Raw genomic sequence first — 14811 nt, forward strand, 5'->3', positions numbered from 1 at the left:
GGCCTCCACTCCCCTGGAGACCATGAAAAATGACTTGACAACAGCCCAGAGGAAGCGTGCCTCTTCAGGCTACAGCTTTCAAAATCTTCTCCTGTCATCAGAGCCTGCAAATAAAATGGTAGCTATGCCTGGCAACCTCAGAGGATCAAAGGCAGCAAGAGAAAAGCAAAATCAAATTACCCTGGAAGGCAGCAGCCCTGGAAGAAGCATGGCTTGTGAAATTGAAAGCAGAGACACTGGAGCCTGCCCCCCTCCTCTGCGACCGCCCCACCAGCCACTGGACGTTTGAAGCAGGGATTGTAAACTGCTCGGGTGAGGAAGGAGAAGCCAGCCCACAAAAGGCTTTGTTTGGCCCGTACCATGCTTTCTCATTTTAAAATCTGGGTGCCAACATCTAAAATCGTGTGCTTTCACATAAAAATCTAGTTCATAGGTCTGGTTCCTCCAAAGAAACCAGATATTGCAGGTGACTCCAGGCTCCCCCATGACGGCAGTTATCTGGAGCTGAGCAGGGGCTGCCTGTTGGATGTGGCACTCCCCAGGTGACCACAGGTCCACCCACCAGTACCTGCCTGGCCCCCGAAGGTGAGTGGACAGACACCCAGCGTTTCTGTTCACGGAGGACTCTGCTCCCCGCCAAGAAGCACAATTCCGTGGCTCCCAAAATGTCCGGGTTTGAGAGGACTCAGCCTGACATTTCCAGGATGCAACCAACACAATTGCTCTTCCTCCTGACTTTCTCCTGCTTCTGAATTTTCTGGGAGACCTCAGACCAGGATCAGGATGCTAATTCCCTAATCTCTGTGATTTGTCTGCCTAAAAACAGGAGGCCACTGGGGGCAACTAGGGGTTCGTCTCTGACCTGCTCTCAGCTTTCCATCTCTGCTGATGCTGAGTCAAGGGCCACATGGGGGCAAGACGTGCCTCTTTCCCCTTTGAGGACCAGAGGAAAGCTCGCGAGGGCCTCACTAGCCCACTCCAGCCGGTGGATTGGGGTCCCCGTGGCTCCTCCAACATGCAGGCTACCTTTCTGCAGGTCACCAGCCACTGGCTCTGGACTCTGCTGGTGGAAGATGGTTGCCAGGCAGAGGGAGGCGGAGAGAGGAGAGAGAGAGACCGGCGGGGCTGTTTGCACATGGATAATGCAGTGGGGTTGTGTGCAGGGAGGAGTGCCGGCGAGGGCTGTTTGTTCTGGGAATGGTTAATCCTTGTTCAAATTTATATCCTGAATCTTTAATGCAACTGTGTCAATGAAGAGTTGGCCGCCTGGCTCCGTACAGCTGGGCCCGACTCCCGGAGTCATTGACACGCTCCAGGGGTTCTGAAGGACATGGGAGTGTCTTGGGCTCCCCACCCCACTCGCTCACACTTCCAGGAACCCCTGGAACCGCCAACTTCCAGGAAGGTTGGCTCCGGGAGAGGAACAGATGAAAGCTCGACATGGCTAAATTTTGCAATGGGTGATGCTGACCAGGCTCTGTCTCCCATTCACTGGGTAAAGAAATCAGGCTGCCATACGGCTCTGGGTGGGGACCTGGTCTCGTTCAGTTTAGAAGCATTTATTTTTTTAAAGTAAGTCCTGGTGTTGACTGGGAGTTGAGGGTCTGAGGCCAAGTTAAAGCAGACCGTGTCGACGGCGAAACCCCCTCACCGACGGGTCAGCAGCTTGGGGCAGAAGGGCGGGCTCCATGCAGAGGCCTGAGAACCAGAGGAAAAAGCAGGCCAGGGCACCCTCCAAAGCAGCCCCCCAGAAAGGACCTCCATGGGGTCCCACCAGGGTGTGCTGGTAAGTGCTTGACCAGCTTTTTGGGTGGGGGCGGGGAGGGTGGGGGAGAAAGGCCCTGATTTGTGGCACTTGTCAGTTCGCGCAGTGTAAACGCTCCCACTTTGGCTAAGGCCGAGCTGCCTCTCTGGAGACGCTAATCTGCACGAGGCAGTGCCAGCACAGCCCTCAAGCCCCTCGTGTGCTACTCTGGGTTTCATTCTCTTTTCCACGGAGCTGCACCCAGAAGACGTAGAACACGTGGAGGGAAAAGCAGGGTCTTTAACTGAGAAGCAAACAGCCAACACCTTCGTCCAATAGTGAAAGGACGAGAGGGCCGGCTAGAGGTCAACCTGGCTCTGCAACCTCTGCAAAAGCTGGGAGCCCCCAGACACCCCGGCCCAAGGCAGCAAGGTGGCAGGGGTGGGGGGCCTCGCAGAGCCCAGCTGAGGCTGCTCACGTCCCCAGGGCGCAGGTGGGGGTGGGCCCGAGGCAGAGGGAGCCACTCCTGAAGGAGGAATCCAAAGCTGGTGCCATGTCAGAACAATGATAGAAGCTCGGGTTCCACGTCTGTAAAACGGGGTGATGGTCACACACCCCCTGCCGAAGGTTGTCATGGCAACTGCACGAGCTGATGTGTTGAGTGCTTGGCATGCTGCCTGGCACACAGGATGTGTTTGCCCAGAAAGAAGTGTGGGGTGTGCGGGGCAGGGGCCAGTGGTGGAGCAACTGGAAAGCGTGGCTCTGGGGGGTGAGACACGTCCGTACGTAACCCCACCACCCAGCCCGGGGAGGGGGGAGACGGATCTCAAGCCATGGGCACCGACTCCGGGCTTGGAGGGTTTATCGCCCCCGGAAGGGCAGGGAGAGATCTTTATGGAGACTGGATGGAGGGGCGGGTGGGGGAGGCGAGCAGGACGTCTGAGACTCTCAGGCTGCAGTGGGGAGGGGAGGCCACAAGGATGTCTAGCAGAACCACATGAAGGAGCGAAAACATGAGCAGGGCAGCAGCTGGAGAAGTTCTGGTGGCAGAGGCCACGGCTGAGTGACCAGTGACAGGGCTACGGGGACTTGCGAGTTCCTGCTCCGGCCTTAAGCGTTGCTGGTGAATTCACGTGTTGTCCTTCTCGGACATTACTCTTACGTTTTACGCAGTGCCTCTGAGTGGCCTTGCCGGAGACAATGAGGAGGTGGCAATGTCCGTGGTCGTCGTCCGCTGGGCGGGGGGTGGGGCTGGTGCTCCCTCCTCCCCTTTCTTCCCCTCTTCCCCTTTCTGGGACTGACGAGTCCGTAGGGAATCGTGCAAAATGACTGCAGTGCGCTTGCGGTGTGGGGAGAGTCTGTAGCAGGGGGTCGGAGGCGGAGGCGGAGGAGCCACCGTCCTGCCGGGCTCCTGAAGCCGCACAGCACTGGGCGAAGCGTCACGAACACAGAAAGGCGGGGCCCTGGGTCGGTGGGTTGGTGCCCTCTCCCTACCTGGAGGCCGGGCAGTGGTTCTGAGGGTGCTCGCATCTTCGGTGGCCTCTCCTGGCTTGAGCCTCGCCTCTCCGCTCACCGTGGGCCCCAAGTAGGGGCCCGGGGAGATTCCTTCTTACCCCAGACGTGGACCCCGAAGAGCTGAGGACAGCACCCCCGCCTCGTGTCTTCAGCCAATCCAAGGAGGGAAGGCTTGCACCAGCCCCTCCCCTGCCCCTGCAGCCTCCCCACCTCCTGACCCGCCACCAGCTTGCGGCTCCGCAGCCCCCAGAGAGGAGCTTTCAGCGCGTGCACAGCCCGTGTCCTGCCCCAGCGTCTTGTTAACATGATTCAGGGCTAAATGATCTGATTCAATGGGGCTTCCTATGGCCCAGCTGGAGGTGAAAAGCTCCAGCAAGGAATTTGTTTTACCTCAAACTGGGAGGTTTAACCCCAGGAAGGAATAAAACATCCCTCCTCACTCCCTTGCCCCCCTCTCCCCACCCCACCGTTCATGTCGCTTATGCCCGTAGATGGGCTGAGCTGACGGGCCATTTGCAGGGACGGTTGGATGGAGCCAGATTCTGTGTCGGGAAATGGCATCTCTCGTGGCCACTTAAGAGAAAGTAAAATGTGAGCAAGGCAGGAGCCGAGGTTCTTCCCGGGTTCTGGGCCGGAGGGGGGTTGGGGGGCTTCCGGTGCCAGGTGCACAGGTAGCAGCGGGGGACCAGTCTGTGTTGGCCACGCACGCGTGAGCGTCTGCCACGCTCCCCGGGGAGGCGCTGAGCACACAGCAGTCCTGTCCACGGGCCAGCCTCTGTGCGCGCAGCCTCTACGGGCCCAGGCACGGGCCCAGAATCCCACGTGTTTGCGGGGCGGCCGAGGGGCCTTGAGAGCACAACTTGGTCCCACGCCCGGGGATCTGGGTCTGAGTCTGGCCCTGCTCTTGACTTGCTGTGTGACCTTGGGCAAGTGACTTCATCTCCCTGAGCCCTAGGATCCTGGTCTGCAACTTGGGGATAACCAGACAGCCTCCCTCACCACGTGGCTCTGACAGTTGAATGAGACACAGTTGAAGTGCCCGGCAGCTGGCGTCCAGCAGGGCACAGGCGATGGGAGAGATGCCGGTTACGACGGAGGAAGAGAACTCGTTCTGCACATTCTCCTTGCCCGTGACCCCGCTGCCCCATCCCAGTAGGTCCATCGAGGGGACACCTTGCACATGCAGATCCAGGGACAAATACAAGAATATCTACAGCAACTTTTAGCAAAACACCAGGGAGGAGGGACCAAATGTCCATCAGTAGAAGGACAAATAAATGGCTCTATATTCGCCGGTGGAGTATTACGTAGCTTGAACAAGGCTGGACTCCTGCCACATGCCCCCGACCTGAGCGATTCCCTTGCAAGGCGATGCTGAATGCCGAGCTAACCAAACTGAGACAAAAACCAAGATCCTGACCAAGGCACACATCGTGCAGTCTGTCTTTTTACTTATTTTTATTTTGTAATTTAAAAAAATTTTTTTTTTATTTATTCATGAGGGACCCACAGAGAGAGACGGAGACACAGGCAGAGGGAGAAACAGGCTCCCTGCAGGGAGCGCGATGCGGGACTCGATCCTGGGACCCTGGGATCCCGCCCTGAGCTGAAGGCAGACGCTCAACCGCTGAGCCACAAAACAAAAGAAAGCGCACCAAGCAAAACGAATGCTACAATGTTGATAGGTGCGTTTCAAGGGGGAAAACTCTTTGAAAAGGCCAAGAACGATACACGTGGAATTCAGGGCTGCCCCTGGGTGGGCACTGCCCCTGGGGGAGGCAGGGCTGGCGGAGGAGGCGGCAGGGAGGCCGGTGGTGCTGGGCCCGACCTGCCTCTGCAGCGCCAGGGGTTTTGCAGCTTTCATCCCTTTCTACCTGACCACCTACACATACATGCGGCACAGAGTCTTTTCCATGCATCAAGGTGATTTTTGTTAAGGTGATGAGAAGAGACCTTTTAAACAGCCCTCATCCTGGCTTGCGAATGAGGGAATGGGGAGGGAGCCAATGGGACTGTCCCACACTGTCGGGGTTGGGAGTGTGTGCGGCCCCGAAGGTAAAGGACCCGACACTTTGGAAAGCAGTTTGCAGTTTCTTATAAAGTTTACTATCCACCTACTGGATGACCCGGCGATTCCATGCCTTGGTATTTGCCCAAGAGAAAGGAAAACACGTGTTCACACAGGGGCCTGTAGGCAAATATTCACGGCAGCCTTATTCATAACAGCCCCAAATGGGAACCAGCCCAGCTGTCCATCAACAGGTGGAAGGGGGGACACTCTGAGGAGGTGTCTCCATTCGATGGGATACCAATCAGCAATAGAAGGGCACGAGCTGCTGGCACGCACGGCAGCGTGACGGATGGACGGCCAGACTGCTGTGCTGAGAGAAACGTAGCCAGACTCAAGGGGTTGCATACTGGAAGCTTCCACACACAGGAAATTCTGGAAAAGGCAAACTGTAGAAGGCGAGATAGCAGAGTAGTGTCGCCAAGGTGTGCTTCCGGGATGGGAGAGCAGTGGGGTCTCTTTCACCTGGATCCCGGGCCCCGGCTGATCCCGGCTGGCTGATGGGGGAGCCCATCCCAGCCTGTCCAAGGTGCCCTGGGCTTCGCTCCGCCAGGAGGCCCCACGGGTTTTCCTACCAGCTGGAGCTACCTGGCCCCATCCCAGGCCACCCGGCGGCAACCCGGGGCCCTTACGGTGTCCTTCATTGTCCAAGCCTGCTTAGACCTCAGGCCCCGGCCCTACCTCAGAGTAGCCATCTGTCTCCCAGTGACTCAGCCCCACCCCACGGCCTGGGTCTTGCCCAGTGCTTGCAAGACCACCTGGGACACCTGATTCCACGTGACTCCGTCTGGTTCCTACTGGAGACCCTCGAGAGGCCGCCTGTGGCCATCCTTACCTCCCCTTCAACTTCCTACCAGGACATCCTGTCCCCCCCACCCAGGCTACCCCCAGCCTGGACCCTGGCCCAGCCCGGCCCCAGTCATCTTCACTCTCTCCGCTGCAGCAAGCCCAGCTCTGTCCTTCTCGTAACCTCCTGTGACTAGGGGGGCCGAGTCCCCACCCCCAACCTGGCCATGCTGCTCCTCTGGCATCTGGGCTCCTATGGGAGGGTCCAGACTCAACTGCACAGAGCTCAGAGCCTGCCCATGTCACCTGCGAGCCCTCTGGGAGCTCGGGGTCCAAGCATGTACAGCGGGGGTGAGGATGCTCCAGGAGTCACCACAAAGGGCGTCCTCGTGAGGTTACAGTGATGCCCGGGGGGAGCAGATGCACCCCGGGCCCCCACACCAGAGTGTGTGCGTCCCCAGGGCGCTGCTGCTGGCGTCACCTCTTGCTGTACAAAGTCACCATCTGGCTCATCCAGCGCCGGTTGGCGTTGCCAGCTTGTCCTCGTGCTGCCGGGCCAGCGGGGTGTTGGCGGGGTCCCGGGTTGTCTGGGCGGCGGCAGAAGAAGCCAGCATTTGCGAGAAGTTTGGGGGACTGACAAGGCTGGGTGGGGGCTGCGTGAGCGCGCCGCGCCTCTCAGTCAACCTCTGGCCCCTCTGCTGTGACGGGGGACAGTCTGCTGAGAGCTGTGAGGTGTCTTCTAGAACAGGGGCTATCCCCCCAATTTGGCCTTTCAGCAGTTATTCCTGCAGAGTGTTCCCCTGGGGAGATGGCTCCCTCTTTAGAACAACAGTGGGGCGGGGGAGGGGTGTCTGCACCTGATAGGGAGTTTCCCAGCATCCCCTGCGCTGTGATGCATCAATGACAGGGCGCTGCTTTCCCTGGAGAACAGGAGGCGGCTTCTGCCCGGATATTCTTCCCAGAGGAGCCAAGGTTCGGTGACCCTCGGGCTCTGGCCAGGTCGTAGGATGCTAGAAGGTGTCAGAGAGGGCATCTTTGGGCTCAGAACCCAACACTCGCAGGTCTGCCTCTCTGCCTCGTCTGTGTCTGTAAAACAGGATGAAGACCTCATGGGTTACTGGGAAGAACAGATGAGATAAGACGAGCAAGTACTTTGTAGCTTCTCAGGCACCAGACCCGTGATACATGGCCATGCATAATGGCATGTTCCAGAACATTCCTATTTAAACTCCAGCCCCTTCCCTGGTGCAGGGCCTTCTGCACATTAGTGTTGACTATCTGGGCTGCCGACGCTGTGGATGGCCAGGTATTCCAAAACAAAGAAACAAGCAGGCCTCATAGGAACTCCCGGAAAAGACCAGAGCTGTGGTTCTGGGCCTCCGTGGCCAGGAAGCTGTGATTTTGGCCAAGTCATTAGCCACGTGGGCCTCCGGCTCCCTCACTGGAAACATGGCGAGCGCAGCCACTGGCCGGTTTACGTCCAGAGAAGGCAGGAGGATGGAATGTGACGGCTCCAGCACCAGAGCACCACGAGCCTAAGACCTCTCATCGTTTCACCCAGAAAGGTCCCAGGACAAGGTCAGGACCCCAGCGGCCACCAGCCCCAGGCCCCTCCCTCCCTAAGCGACCCAGAGGTCATCCACAGTGACAGGTGCACCTCCCAAGATCACACAGCCAAGCATGGTCGTGTGCTGGAAGACCCAGGCCTCTTACCTTCCGAGGCTTTTATCAACATCCACACTTTGGCTACGTATCATCCCTGGGAACTCTTCACTGAAATGTATTAAAAATGTACCGCACGCCGGGCACTACTCTAGGCACTTCTCGTGCATCATTACTCTGAATCCTCACGGGAGCCCTACAAAGGCCGCTGTTAACTGTGACCACTGTTGCTGTTTTTCCCATTTAACAGATGAGGAAGTCGGCACTCAGAGGCTGAGATGGCTCCAAGGTCGCACAGCAATATGGACACAGGTCTGCATCCCGAAAAGCTTGTGCTCTGACCGCTACACCACACTGTCTCCTACCCTGCTTCCCCCTGTGGCCAACCATGGGCCTGCCCATCCCATCCAGCCACTCGAGCTGGAGGGGGGACACCTGGTAAATGGGACTCACTGCTGATCTAGGGTTTCCAGAGTCCTTCAGGGTCTGCCCTTGGCCCCTGGCCTCTCCTTGCCCCTCAGCCTCTCTGCCAGCCACCCTGCCACACCTGCTCAGTTTTCCTGCCACCGTGCAGCCACTTCACCCTGGCGTCTGCCCCTTCTCTCCTGAGGTCCTGTTTCCATGGGGAGGGTGAGAATGGGCGCATCCTGGCTGTGGAGAGGGATATGGTTTTGTGGCCTCTCACATCACTTATCTGTTCGCCAGTGTGTCCTAAGCCCCTACACCGCGCCAGCTGCTGTTCTGGAGGCTGGATGTGCAGCCGGGAAGAAGCTGGAGGGGCCTGCCTTCAGGGAGCTGGTGTTCCAGAAGGATGCTCAGCTCCCCACAGCCCGAGACAGACAGACCCTGGCTGTCCATGGCCGCCAGCCACTGCCCTCCAGGTGACAGGATGGTGGGGGGTCGGAGCCAGGACGCCCGCCTGCTCTTCCAGGAGGAACGGCGCGCAGGAAAGCGTGAGCCCCAGGGAGCAGGGGAGGAGGCTGAGCCAAGCAGGCGGCAGGCGGGATAAAGGATAAACGTAGCGCCGTGACGCAGCTGCTCCCTCCGTGCAGGGCTGGCCAGCAGGGCCCTGGGCCCCAGGGGGGCCACCTAAGCTGGTGGTCACGGCCTCCCCCCGGCGATGCACCGGCCCGGCCCCCCGTGTGTGGGTAAGGCTCCCCACTCTGCCCAGACGAGGCAGGAGGACCAATGGCAGAGGCGGCCGTGGATTCTTGCCTGGCAACAGCTGCAGGACTCGGGGGCCGGAAGTCGCCCCTCCCACATCCTCCCAGTGCCCTGGCTTTGCCAACGCAGGAAACTGCCAGCCTGGGCTCCTCGGATCCTCAAGAAGAGCTGGCTCGCCTGTTGGGAGGGGGGATTGCATGAGCGAGCTGGGGTGCACGGCTGTCCCACGGGGAGCGGCACCCTAAGGTCCGGCCAGGAGATACTCACCGGTGCCCAAGGCGGGGGGTGGGGAGGAACTGCCCCCAAGTGCCCCCCACCTGCAGGGGCAGAGAATCAGCTGCCCGGCGGGCTCCCTGGAAGGTGGCAAAAGTGTCCCTGTAGAGCCAGCTGACTGCCCCCAGGAGCCCCCGCACCAGGCTCTGCTCAAGACCCTTCCCGGGACAAGCCGCGCACCCCCAGTCAGGGCCCTGGGCCCAGGACCCCCGGGAAGGGGCCCACCCTCCATCGTCCAAGACCAGAGCCTTGTCTTCCTGGAGCCCCCTGTCCCCACCACAACCACAGGAAGCCTTCACCCCTCCCCTGGGGGCCTCAGGACACAGAACTCTCCTCTGTCTCGGCTTTTACTCCCAAATACTTTTTTGGTCCATGGAGACTAGAAAGCCCCAGAGCGAGGACCCCATGATGGAGGAGTCTGGGGGGTAGAAGGTACAGACAGGTAGGCACGGCAGGCTCGCTCTGGGCCATGGGGCAGGGGCAGCCCCTCAAATGCGTACCTTCCGGAACTTGTTTTATCAGTGAAGCAGGGCAGCTAGATCCCAATAAGGAATGGGTCTAGAAACAAGAAAAGCCACTTCTTTCCTTCACCCTGGGCCCACAGCATGTCCCCATTCTGGAGTTGCATCCAGCCCAGAGGACCACAGGGGAGGCCAGGATGGGGACCTGGAGAGGCCTGCACCCCATGGTCAACATGCTTTCCCAGCTAGAAACTGGGATACATCAGTCACAGCGTTTGCTCTGATGTGCAAAGCACAGTAAACCAAGCTGTATCTGGCCGGGAGTTAACTAAGACCCCCGTGGACATGCTGGACATCAGCACGCTCTGGGTCCTGCCTCTTGGGTGCCCGAGATGCCCACGAGGAGCCCCGTGCAGGCCCAGATGGGACAGGATGGTTCGGGCCACCGGGGGCAGCGCTGCCACCAAGGCGTCTCTTCCTGGCCCCCCTGTAGCCCCTCCTCTGTCTGCCCCTGCGACCAGACCGCCCGGTCCCCCATCTGTGGGTCAGCAGGACAGACATGGCAGGAGGTCCCCGAGGGCTGGCTCTCCCTGGGACTTGCCTATGTCCTTCTCTGGACTCAATGCAGGGGCTGCCCAGCAGCTCTTGGTGGTGCACCAAGGGTTGAACAACTTGAAAATGAGAAGGGGGTTCACTCTACACGGTTACAATGGGGTTACTTAGCCTGGTAGCAGGTGGGACAAAGACGGGGGGTGGGGAGAGAGAGAGGGCTGTCACCCCACCCCTGCTCCTCCAACAGCCTCCCTCTCTCCCTGCCCCTGCTTCCCCTTCTTCCCACGCCCTCCTCTCCCCTCCTCAGACTTAGAAGGGTGGGCCCTGGTGGTGCGCCCCCGGGTGGGGGGGATGCTCAGCCCTCACCCCCACCCTTGCTCACACCCTCACTCTGTGTGCCCAGACCTCTCAAATCCAGCCAGGTAAGTTTACTGCCAGTTGATCTTGAAGCAGGGATACTCAGATTGGGCAAATGTGGCCACGTGTGGCCCAGGATGCAAGGCAGGGGTGCTGGGGACAGGGGGGCTCTCACACACCGGCCCTCTTCTGTGGGTAGTGCTCAGGTTGGCTCCGACCCTGAGATGGAAAGTGTTTTGAAATGCAGGTGGAGAGGAGAAGGCAGCGGAGCCCCCCCAACCCCCCACCGTCCAGGGACCTCACTCACCTACACTCAGCACCCCGGCCCCCTGGTCCCCGTCACTGACGCCCTCTGTGCTCCAGGTTCCCGTGTGGACCCCGCTCCCCCACCCCGGAGCTCTCTGCCTCGCAGACTTAGAATGGTAATAGCACAAGCGAGGCTTTTCTCTCTCTTTTAGTCAAAATCAATGACAATGACAGAGTTATAAGGCGAGCCGTGGGGAGGAAGAAGAAAGCGCCTGGTGTCAAAATTGATGCAGGAGCAGTTAGAGGAACCTATTAGGATTTCAGTTGCCTTAGGGTGTGCTGCTCAGCACAGAGCGGCGTGATATCAGCGAAACCCACTGGCAGGCAGGCAGCCTTCTTCCCCCGCGCACCTGTCATTAATGTGGAAGGCGGAACATCGCAGCTATTAGTTTAGGGGGGCACACGCGGAGATGTCTCAGTCACAAGAGGGGGACGAGAGAGTGCCACTGGGAACCTGAAAACGCGGTCTGGGGAAGGAGAGAAAGGGGAGCCCCGAACCGGCCGCTGGGGTGTCCCTGGGTGTCCTGGGGCCTCCTGTGCCGCACGCAGGCACTCATCCCTGCAGGTAGGGGGGAGCCTGGACGGGCCCAGGTTGAAGCAGGGGTGGCCAGCTGCAGCCAGTGGGGGTCCCTTCGAGTTTCTCCTGTCGTTCCCCCCCCCAGACCCCCCCCCCCCCCGCAGGAGGCCAGCACACCAGGTAAGGCAGCCGCCTGCCTCGGCATGCTCCTCCCCCTGAGCCCCAAATGACAGGAAGGCAAATGGGGTTGAGGGCATTGTTGGACCCCGCCCCCATTGTCTGCTGCAGAGAGATCCGTGTGGCTCGGGTCTTGTGGTCTTGACTGTGATGACCCAGAGGGACACGGAGGGTGAGGAGTGAAATCACGGACAGAAGCACGAGCACCAGCGTGGGGGCGCGGGGACAGAGGTGGTGGGCCTCGGAGCAAACACCCAAAAGCATAGCCTTCCTCCCTGGCACCCACCATGCCAGCCTTCACTGGGTGCCTCACGGGAGCCCCTGCCCTGGTGACCGTGACCATGATGGTTCCGTGGTGGTGCCGCGGCAGCGCCCCTCTCATCAGGGTGCTGGGGGCGGGGCCCGTCCTGGAGGCCGACGGGACACAGTGGACGCGCACCCAGCACCCGCCAGGCTTCCCCGGGCTGCGTCCCTGAGTCTTCACGGCCACCTGGGGGGGGATGGGGGGTTCTTGTCTCCATTTCCCCGGCACTAAGGAAGCTGGGCAGCAGACAAGGTCAACAACCTGCGCAGGACGCAGAGCTCCCAGCAAGTGGCGAAGCTGGAATTTGAAGCCGGTGCCCTCTGATTTTGCTCTCTTCCCCCCAGACCATCCTGTCTCAGGACCAAAATCTGTGACTCTGCGTGACTCACCCCATCGCAGCCCAAACGGGGGATCCCTGGCCGCCCCCCCAGCCCCGGGGATGAGGGCTGTCCCACTGGCCGGCAAGTTCCTGAGTTGGCACCAGTCCCTGCCTCCCGGGAAAGGCAAGGAGCGCGGAGAAGGCGGCGGTGGACTCGGTGTGGGATCGCATGTGGCTAATATTCCCATTAAATAAATACATTTTGCTAATTGGATTACTCAGACAGTATAATATACTACTGGATTTCCAACATGATGCTAATAAATTGTGTGAAGAACTTAATCATGTTAGCATCCCGAAAGCTTGTAAGAGATGAAATTAGAAAATCAGGCAAAGTTGACATCCAGGGCTTTGGCGAGGCTTTCAGAGCCGCGGAGCTTCCGGGAGCTTCTGTGGGCCAGGCAGCGGGGGGCCCCAGGACCCTGGGTGCAGCGACGGGGCGGCGGTACGGGGTGGGGGGGCCGGTGCCCACCCAGGAACCTTCCTCCCTTCCCTGTGGTCCGTGCGGAGGGCAGCGCAGGGCGGGTGGTGGGGTTCCCGTGGGGGTCCACGCGAATGGTCGGCAGCGCCCCTAGCCCGCGGCCTCCCCTTGCTCCCAGCCCATCCTCTCGGTGGAGAATCGCCTCTTCCAGGTGCCTTTTAAGATGTGTTTCCACCCACATGCCCCTTCAGAGAGAGACTCCCAGCAGGAAGGGCCTGCGGCCTGAGCCAGGTGGTGAGCCTAGGCCCTCTCCTCTGCAATGCAATATCCCCCTTCCTGGGGGCGGGGGGCGGGGGGGGGGGCTCCAGAGAGAAATGTCTCCTCTTTCCCTCCCCCATCCGGAAGCGGGGGCGGGGTGTTGGTGTTTAATTAACGCTGGCAGTAGACGTGACAAGTGAAGGCCTAATCCGAGGGCTTGTGACTTCTGCATAAGCCTGCTTGGCCCCCAGGCCCCCCAGGAGCGGGTGAGGGACAGCAGTTCTGCTGGAGGGACTATAAAACTTGCCGTCCCAGGGCAGCCCGGGTGGCTCAGCGGTTTAGCACTGCCTTCTGCCCAGGGTGTGATCCTGGAGACTCAGGATGGAGTCCCGTGTCGGGCTCGTTGCATGGAGCCTGCTTCTTCCTCTGCCTGTGTGTGTCTCTCTCTCTGTGTCTCTCATGAATAAATAAATAAAATATTAAAAAAAAAAACTTGCCGGCCCCCCCAGCACGCCAAGGTCTCAGTAGTTTGGGCAGACCCTCCAAACGCACGTGCACACACGCGCACGCACGCACACGAGTTCACCTGCTCGTGGGCACACCTGCACCTGAAAGCAGCCCACAAACAGGGGCATCTCTTGGATGACCAGAACCTCATTAAAATAATCCCTGGCTTCTGGGGCAGCTTGCCAGGTATTAATGCAAATGTTTCTCTAACTCTCCAGGTTCAAGAGCAACAGTTTATACAATTCTAATTAGCATAACAAAATCCAGTTAAGAAGTGGGGGGGGGGCTCCTCTCCTGTGATGCTTCCAGGTAATTGGCAGGAACAATTATCACAGCATCAGGAATTTTCCTGGGTGGCGCAGCGGTTTGGCGCCTGCCTTTGGCCCAGGGCGCGATCCTGGAGACCGGGGATCGAGTCCCACGTCCGGCTCCCGGTGCATGGAGCCTGCTTCTCCCTCTGCCTGTGTCTCTGCCTCTCTCTCTCTCTGTGTGACTATCATAAATAAATAAAAATTTAAAAAAAAAAAAAAAAAAGGAATTTTCAGCCCCGACGATGCCAGGGCCCCACTTGAGCACCTCAGGAGTCAATTTCCAGAAGTCCGAACGAGGCCCCCGTGGGGGCTGCTCACCCCACGCCTGACACGCGTGCTTGCCAGCGAGGAGCGTGCACCTGCTTCTCCGCCGTCCCCACTGCGCCCCTAGGCCCAAGCAGCCTACTTCCCGCCCCCACAGAGGCCCACAGTCACGCGCCTACTCACACACACACCTCACCCATGAGCTTACCCGAACCATCCATTCATGCAACAAGAGTCCGTGGAGCCCTCCGCAGACCAGACCTTCTGCTTCGTGCCCTGCCCTGCAAAATTCTTGTTCAGTTTCTTCGAGACACTCCTGGCTGCCCTTCTGTGCGCCTGCACTGGTGGTAGAGACACAGGATGAGAACCAGACAGCCCTTGTCTTCAACAAGGTCATGTCCAGGGGCGCCTGGGTGCTTAGTCGGTTAAGCATCACCCTTGGGTTCTCTGTTTGTAATCCCGGGGTCCTGGGATGGGGTCCTGGGTCAGGCTCCTGCTCATTGGAGAGTCTGCTCCTCCCCCTGCCTTTATCCCTCCCCCTGCTCTCATGCTCAATCACTCTCTCTCTATCTCAAATAAATAAATAAAATCTTTTTTTAAAAAAAAAAGAATGTCATGTTCAATATACACGGGATACAGCCCAGGAGACAAAGCCTGTGCAAAGGGTTCAAAGGGTGCCCATCTCTCCTGTGTGGGCAGGTGAGCAGCGGTAAGAGGAGCAGAGATAACACGGACACAGGCACCAGGGGATAAAGTCCCAGCAAGAGGCATCAGGGGGACTCTCG

At 59.2% G+C, this 14811-nt stretch overlaps 1 long non-coding RNA gene across 1 annotated transcript; it reads left to right on the top strand.

Moving 5' to 3' along the window:
• The first annotated feature begins 1329 nt into the window (after positions 1–1329).
• On the top strand, positions 1330–12479 carry LOC144287093 (uncharacterized). Its single transcript, XR_013354994.1, has 3 exons — positions 1330–1786; positions 8026–8213; positions 8481–12479. It is a non-coding gene; the product is annotated as an uncharacterized LOC144287093 (long non-coding RNA).
• The last annotated feature ends 2332 nt before the right edge of the window (positions 12480–14811 follow it).

This window comes from Canis aureus, chromosome 16, assembly GCF_053574225.1.
Source record: "Canis aureus isolate CA01 chromosome 16, VMU_Caureus_v.1.0, whole genome shotgun sequence".
NCBI classification, from domain to species: Eukaryota; Metazoa; Chordata; class Mammalia; order Carnivora; family Canidae; genus Canis; species Canis aureus.